At 36.9% G+C, this 9,945-nt stretch overlaps 2 long non-coding RNA genes across 2 annotated transcripts; one reads left to right on the top strand and one right to left on the bottom strand.

The window, feature by feature from the left end:
- Positions 1-273: 273 nt before the first annotated feature.
- Positions 274-3,351, bottom strand: LOC126268130 (uncharacterized). The gene is made up of 2 exons (XR_007549095.1): positions 2,490-3,351; positions 274-661 (listed from the first exon to the last, which is right to left on the bottom strand). It is a non-coding gene; the product is annotated as an uncharacterized LOC126268130 (long non-coding RNA).
- A 104-nt stretch (positions 3,352-3,455) lies between these two features.
- On the top strand, positions 3,456-9,001 carry LOC126268136 (uncharacterized). The gene is made up of 3 exons (XR_007549099.1): positions 3,456-3,651; positions 3,814-8,683; positions 8,862-9,001. It is a non-coding gene; the product is annotated as an uncharacterized LOC126268136 (long non-coding RNA).
- The last annotated feature ends 944 nt before the right edge of the window (positions 9,002-9,945 follow it).

Raw genomic sequence — 9,945 nt, forward strand, 5'->3', positions numbered from 1 at the left:
GTAGAAATTTTCATGGCACTAATAGGTATTACATTTATACCTAATACTCTTGAAGTCTAATAGTCCACAGTGCAAATAAATTATGAATGTTTGAATATCTTACAATAAAATATTCAACATTCCATGCACAACCAATCTCATACACACCCACGCACCTGATGTAAATATTATGCAATGATTCTGTAATTACTTTCTCTGGGTGGGGATGGGAGCAGGGATTGTGAATAACACACACATAAAATGAGACAATATAACATCTGTAAGATACGGAACTCCTTTTACGATAAAAAAATTTATTTTACTGTAGGTGTTTTTAACATGTCATTCTAAAAATATCACTCATTACAACAGTAACTGCAACACAAGAGATAGAAGTGTCATCCACTTCAATAAACATTTCATGACAGTGAGCTTTCACAGTGGAATGTACACCATTTCACTTTTTTAAAGTGTATCTATGATACTACTTTTGACAGTGCCATAACAAATATATTACCAGACACATTAATTTGGCACAGATGGTAAAATATAAAATAATTATCTTGGGTATACGCCATGCCCTATCCTTATTAACCATACCAGAAAATATAGTGTAGTGGTAGAGAACGTTTGGTTGTACAATCCGGTAGTTCTGGTGTGGTGCTGGATTTGCGGTGTGTTTCTGAAAATAAATCAAAGATATGCAGAATGAATTATTGAATACTTTTTGACAGAACCTGGCAGTAACAAAAATAACAAACATAAGCAGAATATCATCACCACATGTTAAGTCAGATAAGAAACAAATATTCACACAAAATTCAAAAACGCGAAATCATCAAAATATAACCAAAAAATTACAAGAATGAGTACTACTGGTGTTGTAAATTTCACGTGACCTATACATCTCAAATGAAGACCTCAATACCAGTAACCCATACAGAACTCAAAAACTCAACACAATTTTCACTTGACCTACATAGCTCCAACAAAGCCCTTGATACCAGGAACCAAACCACTCTAAAAGATGGTGTTGCAAATTTCACTTCACTCACATAGCTCAAGCAAAGCCCTAGGTTCAAATGGCTCTGAGCACTATGGTACTCAACTGCTGTGGTCATCAGTCCCCTAGAACTTAGAACTACTTAAACCTAACTAACCTAAGGACATCACACACATCCATGCCCAAGGTAGGATTTGAACCTGCGACCGTAGCAGTCTTGCGGTTCTGGACTGAGCGCCTAGAACCGCAAGACCACCATGGCCGGCAAAGCCCTAGGTACTACACTTTCATTTACTCTATGTAAACCAAAGTTCTCAGTACAATAAACCAAACCATGCTCATGTGACTAATATCAGAAATGTATCCTAACCAACAATGGTACATCAGTACCCATGATACCTACCAATAACAATCCAACAATTACCAAACACTAACAAGGAAACCCTGAAAATTCATCGATACTTTCATCACCACCCATTTCAATACACACAAACAACTTTACCCATTGCAACCAGCAAATTGCTACTCATAAATACCTGTATCTTCTTCACAACTGAAATAAAGAGAAAAATATTACATCTCTGACCACAGGAAACACTTGGCACTAATATTTCCAAACATAAAAATGAATCCATCAGCCAAAATATGCAAATTCAAAGTAACTCGCCAGAATGCCATCACAAATCCCATCAATAGCAACCTGAAACATGCAATTCATGTCAACCAACTCAGTAACAAACATCCAGCACAAGAGAGCGCTACCAAATACTAAAACACACATTCTACAAACATAAAGACTTCAAAACATCAAGGCTTACCGTGACATCATGGACCAAAGCAGATGGGTGTAGCATCATCATCTGAACTTGTGCGAATATCCCCACATTAGCCTCAGGTACGAAAATAGTGATGGGGCAATGACTGCCAATTGCCAAGAAAATAGGACTAAATTATCAAGAAACAGAACTTAATTATTGTTGGAGCATTTGTTCAGAGTATGCATCTTTTTGGTACAACCCAAAAAGGCAGTACTGGCTGCTTTGCACTTAGGGATCTTTTTCACTTACTGGCCCACAAACAGGACTGACAGCATACTTTTACTCAATCTGTCCTGTAGCATTGTCTTTCTCAGCGGCGCAGCTAAGGTCTAAAAATTGTACATTCTAATACTGAAATTCTAATACTTACAACCTAAACCAATTTAGCCTGGATGGTACTTATGATAAATAATAAAGAGTGAATTTACTTGACACTGATTTGTTTTATGAATTTTGTGAATGTCAGGCGAGACCTTCATATGAATCCGTATCTGCGATTTCAGCATCTTGTTTTGCAAATGGAAATTTCCCACAGTATCTCCAGATTTGCTGCATTTCTCTCCTTGTTTTTAGCGAGTTTCATCGCTATACACAGTGTGTCATAATTAATGGCATAAACGCATACAGTTGAAAGTACACGATACTAGAAGCAAAAAAGTCTCAGTAAACATAGGGTCGAAAATGCATACCTTAAGAGCTACGAGCAATTTTTCATCTTCGGTACTGTGAAGCAAATCTCTTCTGCCGTACGCTCTTTGTCTCCATATTTTGGGAAATGGTAATGTGGACCAAAACAAGAAAAAAATATCCAGTAAACATTTGCTTTAAAATGCATACCTTAAAAGTTATGAGCAATTGTTCATTAGAAGAGTAGCGAAGATGAGCATGTGCTCATAGCTCTTAAGGTATGGATTTTAAAGCACATGTTTACTGGACATTTTTTTCTTGTTTTGGTCCACATTACCATTTCCCGAAATGTGGAAAGCAAAGAGGTTTCAGTAGAAGAGACTTAGTATCGAAGATGAAACCTTACTAGTATCTCTTAAGGTATGCATTTTCGACCCTATGTTTACTGAGATTTTTTTGCTTCTAGTATCGTGTAGTTTCAACTCTATGTGTTTACGCCATTAATTATGATGCACCCTGTATACTTCAGTGACTAAAAATGAAGTTCAACTCCACTGCTTAACCACTCGACATGTTTAAACGAGATTTACCTTTGAAGAAACCTCCCAACAGCCAGTACAACACTAGTAAGTTGCATACACGTACAGCTTGAGTACAAACGTCACAATATTAAATAAATCCTATACATTTAAATTCTATGAGAAAATACAATATTCTAACGAGAATCATTTCAACCGATCAGCTTATTTGCTTCCCAGAATGTGAACGTATATTACGTTTCCTGTTTTCTCTCCAACAACTTTGCATTCCGCTTCTCGTCTCTTAGAAATCACAATAGCACAAAGCCTATTGCAGAGTTACTACAACGGTTCTATGCAGCAACTACCACTTCGACGAAATTAATCACGGGGGTGAAATCTATGTTGGCGAAGAGGCAACAAGCCACGTAGTTCCATTCCGGACAACTAGAGGCGCTACGGGTCAAACGAAGCTGGAATTGACCAATGAGATCTGTCGAAACTCCAATGGTGGTTGTTTTGAAATATTCTATCGTCTTGCTCTGCACTGAAGTCTGTGGTCATCGGTTACAGTCATCTTTGTATTTGTTTCATATTTAAGTACTACTCAGCTTCATTATAAACAGATTGTTTACTTTAAACTCATAAAGTTCACCGTGGAATTGAAGAGATTTCCTGCTGTAAAATGTCCACAATTAATTGTAAGGTAAGACATTGAATTTTTCATTAAATAATCTCATAGCCTACATATGAAATGTATTCTCTTCTATCGTGAATTAAGCAGTGCGCTTTCCATTTGTTTATTTAAATAACTTTGATATGTCTGTAGTAGTTTTATTTAATGAAGACTTTTATGTTTTTTTTTCAGAATATTCAACACAACAGATTGACATTGAAATACATCTGCAAGTTCCCCAGCTGTTCATCTAGCTGTTACGTGCGTTCAACGGAGGAAATTTGTTACAAGCATTTCTACAGGTTTCCAAAACAACCTCAAAAGTTGCTTCTAAAGTGGAAGTGTGTTTGTAAACTGATGTGAACTGTGCTTCTTATTTTGTTTGTGAAAATCAGTTTTTCGAAGAAGATTTTATGAATAAAAGTAGGCATAGGCTAAACAGGGGTGTGTTTCCATACACGTGACAGGTGTTCCTTGTGAAATTGCCATTAAATTGGTAGTGAATCAGGTGACACTGTTGTTAATAGTGAATTGGGCCTACCAAGCACTAGTGGTGCTATGGCAACTGTTCATTTTGCAGCTGCTATTACCAGAAGTGAAAGTGGTGTTAATGAACAACAAAGCCTTAGTTGTGCTGTGGCAAATAGTTCTCATGTAGGTGTTTCTACCAGAAGTGGACCAGGTGAAACTGGTGTTAATAGTGAATTGCACTTACCAAGCACTAGTGGTACCATGGAAAATCTTTACTATACAGGTGCCAAAACCAGATGTAAAACTGGTGTTAGAAAATTACCTAGCACTAGTTGTGCTGAGCACAGTAATTCATTGAGTGATGCACCTCTTAAATTTTTTATCTGCCCTCAAAATGAATCTGCATTCTTATCTGAAACATTTAGTAATGAGGAAAGTGGGATTTTAGGTACAGGGGTTTCAAAAGTAGACTTAACTCCAACAAAATCAAAAATGTACAAGATTCATAGGATTAATCCAACAAGGCTATCAAAACTGAAAGCAAAGCTACCTCATGAAAAATCAGAACTGAAAGCACTTGGAAATTTGTATGACAGCAATACTTTCTCTTTCATAGAATCTAATTTAAACTCTGTTGCCAAAGATTGCATAAACAGCCAATTACGAAATGCCCATCAATGAGCAAATGCAAGGCAGTGGACACCCGAGGACAAAGTATTTCCTTTATCCTTACACAAATGCAGTCCCTGCTTATACAAATATTTGTCAGTTCATTTTTATCTTCCTTCTGTGAGGTATCTGAAATGTCTGTTGACTTCTATACCTTTTGAACCAGGATTGAATACTTTGGTCATGGATGTAATGAAAGCAGAAGTTGAAGTAATGAACAACAGTGACAAATATTGTGCTTTGTTGCTTGATGAAATGTCTTTAGAAAGAGGGTTGTATTAAAATGGAAGCAAACAAGAAATTTCAGGGTTTCAAGGTTTAGGGCTTTTAGGGAGGTCAAATGTCCATGCAAATCATGCATTAGTTTTCATGGTTAGAGGCATACATAATAGCTGGAAGCAGATTGTTGTTTATTATTTCACTCACAACTCAGTTTCAAGTATCACTTTAAAAAGTCTTATTACCTATGTCATAGGGCTAAAGGTAATTTGTACAGTTTGTGACCAGGGTGCAACCAACCAGAGAGCACTGAAGGAACTCTGCTGTGAGAAATCTACTGATCCAGTCCATTTCATTTTGTAGTCAGTGATGAACCTATTGGAATCATTTATTATGTCCCACATCTATTAAAAATACTAGAAATGCTCTGCTAGGAAATAAAATACAGTTTAGGTTTAAAAAAGAGGCCAGTTTTGAATATGTTCACAGGGCTTTCTTCTGGATCAGCAGAAGATATTTAAGACATTGCCAAAACTACATAGGAATCTTTTGAATTAAAGGATTCTTTTACTAAAATGAAAGTCAAGGTAGGTGCAGCCCAGCTTAGTCATACAGTTGCTGCAGATATTGAAACTTATGTGGCATTTAATATCTTACCTGCTGTGGCAATATACAGCATTTGTTGAAAAGATGGATTGTTTATTTGATTCACTGAACAGTTCCTATTGTTATCCACAAGATGGCAAGTCTTATAAGTGTGCCCTCTCTGCAGTGTCCCCACATATACAGTCTGTTAAACGAAATGGAAAATTGGAAAGTGTTGGAGCTAGGCCCAGGGAGAGATAAGACAAATATGTTCAGTTTCATGAGTGGGTGGCAAACTACAATAAGTTCACTGATGTTCATTTGGAACAGATTTAAAAAATGGCTTTAATTTTTTAAGCATGAGGGCTTTCAATCAAGACCCAGTGGAGAATGTATTTTCTTGTGTGAGGCAGCATGGTGTTGCAAATACCAACCCAACTTGCTTTCAGTTCAAAGCAGCATTGAAAATAGTTATAGTCAATAACACAGCCTTACCTACAAATTCACTAGGTAATTGTGAGGATGATAGATGCATGCCATTAAGCAATTTAAGGCAATTTTTGGGAGCTAGTGATGACAACTTTCTTGATTCCACAACAGACCATTCCATTATGGATCAGAGTGATTCATATTGTTCCCTTGCTGATAATGAAGCTGCTGCTGGTAGTGGTGGGGCTGATGTAAGAAATGACAGGCAAGCACTAGCATATGCAGCTGGTTACATTCTACGAAATATGGGTGTAACACCTGAAACCAACTGTAGTGACTGTAAAACAACTCTGTTCTCACCAACACCCACAGAGCATCATTTATTTACAAGTTTCAAAGAATATGATGCTTTAAACCCAAAATTATTGTATGCTAGTGACAGCTTAATGTCCTTTGTAGCAAATGTTCGTAGTCAGTTGTATGCATTCTTAGATAAATGTGGACACTAGGAACAATTGGAGAATACATTTTATTCACTGTTTAAGTTTCCAGAGGATATAACATTTTGGGAAAAAAAAAATGGTTCAAATGGCGCTGAGCACTTTGGGACTTAAACTTCTGAGGTCATCAGTCCCCTAGAACTTAAAACTACTTACACCTAACTACCCTAAGGACAGCACACACATCCATGTCCAAGGCAGGATTCGAACCTAGTGGTCGCGTGGTTCAAGACTGTAGTGCCTAGGAACGCTCGGCCACTCTGGCCAGCTAACATTTTGCAAGGCCCATTTTTCTGAACAGTATATTTTAAGACAATGTGTACCTCTATTGCTTTACAAGTATGTGAAAGATTGGAAACACACCATCAGTAATAAAAGACTTGATATTGTTAAAGACAAATTCAGTAAATGGTTTAAAGGTTTATAACTTGTGCGCTTGAGAAATAAAAAGTAAGTTTTTTTTCATTTCACTGTTTTTATCCATCTTTCCTGCTTTTGGTACTTGATATTGATGTTTTCTTTTTTGTATTGAAGCAGTTACAGTAGTAAGATGTAGGAACCTTTTTAAGAAATTAATGGTCAGTAGTGCAAGTTTGCTGGGCAGTTACTCAGAACTTATAGTCCTGAAACTGAATTGTAACAAACTTTAGAATTCTTCATTAATTAATACTGTGATAAATTTATTAATTGAACCTCTTTAACTGCTGCATATTCTCTTAATAATAGGCATCTTTTCTCCATTGATCCAGCAGCTTGTATGACATTAAAATTTTGACATTATTCAGGAATATTTGTAGGCCAGTTTAGCTGCTACAATGTTATTTTTCTTTTGCTTCAATTATTTACACTACAAGCTTGTTTCGGCTTACTCTCAGTTTCAAGTGTTGCATCTAGCTCTTATGAACCATAAACATGCTGGAGCTTTTACATGCTGATAGATAACAATAGAAGCATGCCAATTTAAAAGTCTATTTTTAATGTTTGCGCCTGACTGTTGCTACTACTATCATGTTTTCTTGTCTTTCAGACGCAGACGTCTAAAATAGACTGGAAATATTACTGAATAGGTTCCTCTCTGCGGTAGTACAGTGTGCTATTGCTGTGTTCCAAATATTTTATTATGATGTCAGCCAAAATAATTACATACCACCCCTAGAAAAATAAGGCAATAGAATTAAAATAAAAATAAAAACCTACAACGTAAGTAAACTAGGGGGGGATGCAACCCCCAATTTTTTCATATATTAGTTCATCTCCATACCACTTGAGGCGCTGCTGTCGGTCTGTGTTTCCCACTTTTAACATGAGAGTTGCATTTCTTTTTTTTCTTGTTCTGTGGAAAATAATAACAAACACAGATCTTTCTGTCCTCCAAAAATTTCGTCTTAAAAGATAATACCCGCAATGCCTTCAACTGGGTGTGGTAACTCCTGTGAACTATGCCACTTCTCGTGTTTTGCTGTCGCTGGAGTCTTGTTCTGTCAACACCTTCTCTGTAACCGCGGCATGGGTCCCTCCTTTTCCTCCATTTTCGTCCCCTGAAGGTAGTGGTTAGTGATGGGCTCAACTGCGATTTTCCGATATCAGTGATTTCTGTGAGTGCTACTTTTCACTATCTGTTATTCTTAACGGTGATTTGTCGCAGTTAAGAGTCGCAGTTAAGGAACCTAGGTCGTGTATCCTTCCGCCACTGCTACTTCCGCGATTTCTGCTACTTCCGCGATTTCTGCTACTTCCGCGATTTCTGTGACTTCTACTACTTCTGCGATTTCTGCTGCTTCTGCGACTTCTGTTACTTCTGCGATTTCTGTGACTTTTGCTACTTCTGCGATTTCTGTGACTCGTGCGATTTCTGCAACTTACCACCGTATGAAAAAGTTACATCTGTCCACACAGAAAATTGCATTTCAACAAACCTGTCATTGGTAAGTATGTTTTACGTTTGTTCTTCCGTTGGCTTTAACTTTGTATTAAAGAAACAACTGTGAAAATATTAATAGTGTAATTGTAAGTAGCCGTACAGTATCGTAATAGCTCGTGTTTAGAAAATGAATTCTAACATATTGTTATGTTCACAGGTACCCAAACTACATTTCAGCCACTCAGTAAAGTGATGACTCAAAATATCATTGTCAACAGATCTGGAGAAATTGCCACTGCGTCTTTAGACTGTTTTCGACAGACGAGAGGTTAGTTTCTAAGTATTTCGTTGGCCTTAATTACTTCAGTGAGATCGTTCATGCAAATGTGAAATATACTCCATTGAGTGGCTTTCATTACAGCAAATATTAGCAATCTACTCTGTCAATTATGTGGCTTGTAATTGATGACAGCAAAAATTGTTTAATAATCCTTGTGATTTTGCAGACACAGTTCTGACTCTGATTACTGGTTGCTGTACATATCTATCCACATCAAGGCTGTTGGGAGAGACTCGTGAAGATTCAAGACAGCTCTTAGAGGATTTGCAGTTTAAAAGTGACATAATTGTGAAATAAGTGTGCAGATGAGTGATTAAACTGTTTTTTTATTGAAGTTGTTATGCGATTTTAAAGGAATAATAAATGTTAAATACAGTGAGTGAATAATGAAAATCTCATTTTCGACATGTTAAGCCGTCCTATACCCGTAATATTCCGCCACTTATTTGTTAGTAAACACTTGTTGGAGAGTGACATGCCGCCCCCCTTTCTCCACAATCTTGGTGTGACACTGACCTGTAACATATCCCGAAGTCTACAATATGCATTTTTAGGCTGCTGATATGAAAATGGGAAGCATAGATCTTCCAGTTAAATCAGGAATAGCTTAAGTGCAGTACTTGAAAGTAACACAGGAAAAGCTTACTTATGTAGGTGGTAGTAGTGTCGGCAAAAAGTTCTTGTGTGTGAAGTTGCCATGTAGAACACCAAGTATAAAACTTTTCTCCCAAGTCTTGAACTGTGTCGGAACAAAAGTGAGGCATTCATATGACTCAATAATACTGTTTTCATTTCACAACACTTATACAGATGTCTGAGTTCTGCTGTGTTAACATTGCCAAGTCCTGTAGACATGTGGAGTATTAACCAAAACTGTCATATCGGAAGCAGAATCAAACACTTTTGTTACGTTATTTGATATTTTCAGGAGAAAAAGGAAATGTTGCTTCTTATTAATATAATTCATTCAGAGTCACAGCTGTGTTTGACCAACCATAACTGATGCTGAACGTGCATGTCATCATATAATATGAAGGGCTTATTTCAGTAGTGGTACAAGTCCATTACCTCCACTTTTCTGTCTATAATCCTTCTGAAATTAATGATACAAACAAACATAAATAAAGGGTTATCTCTAAGAAGAACCCAACGCTTCAATATTTCTGGTATCTCAACTACAGATTTTTCAGCGCTCATTTAACTTTACGACTCTGTATCGCAAAATGAACTTGTACCACTATTGAAATAAG

The sequence above is a fragment of the Schistocerca gregaria genome, chromosome 1, assembly GCF_023897955.1.
Source record: "Schistocerca gregaria isolate iqSchGreg1 chromosome 1, iqSchGreg1.2, whole genome shotgun sequence".
NCBI classification, from domain to species: Eukaryota; Metazoa; Arthropoda; class Insecta; order Orthoptera; family Acrididae; genus Schistocerca; species Schistocerca gregaria.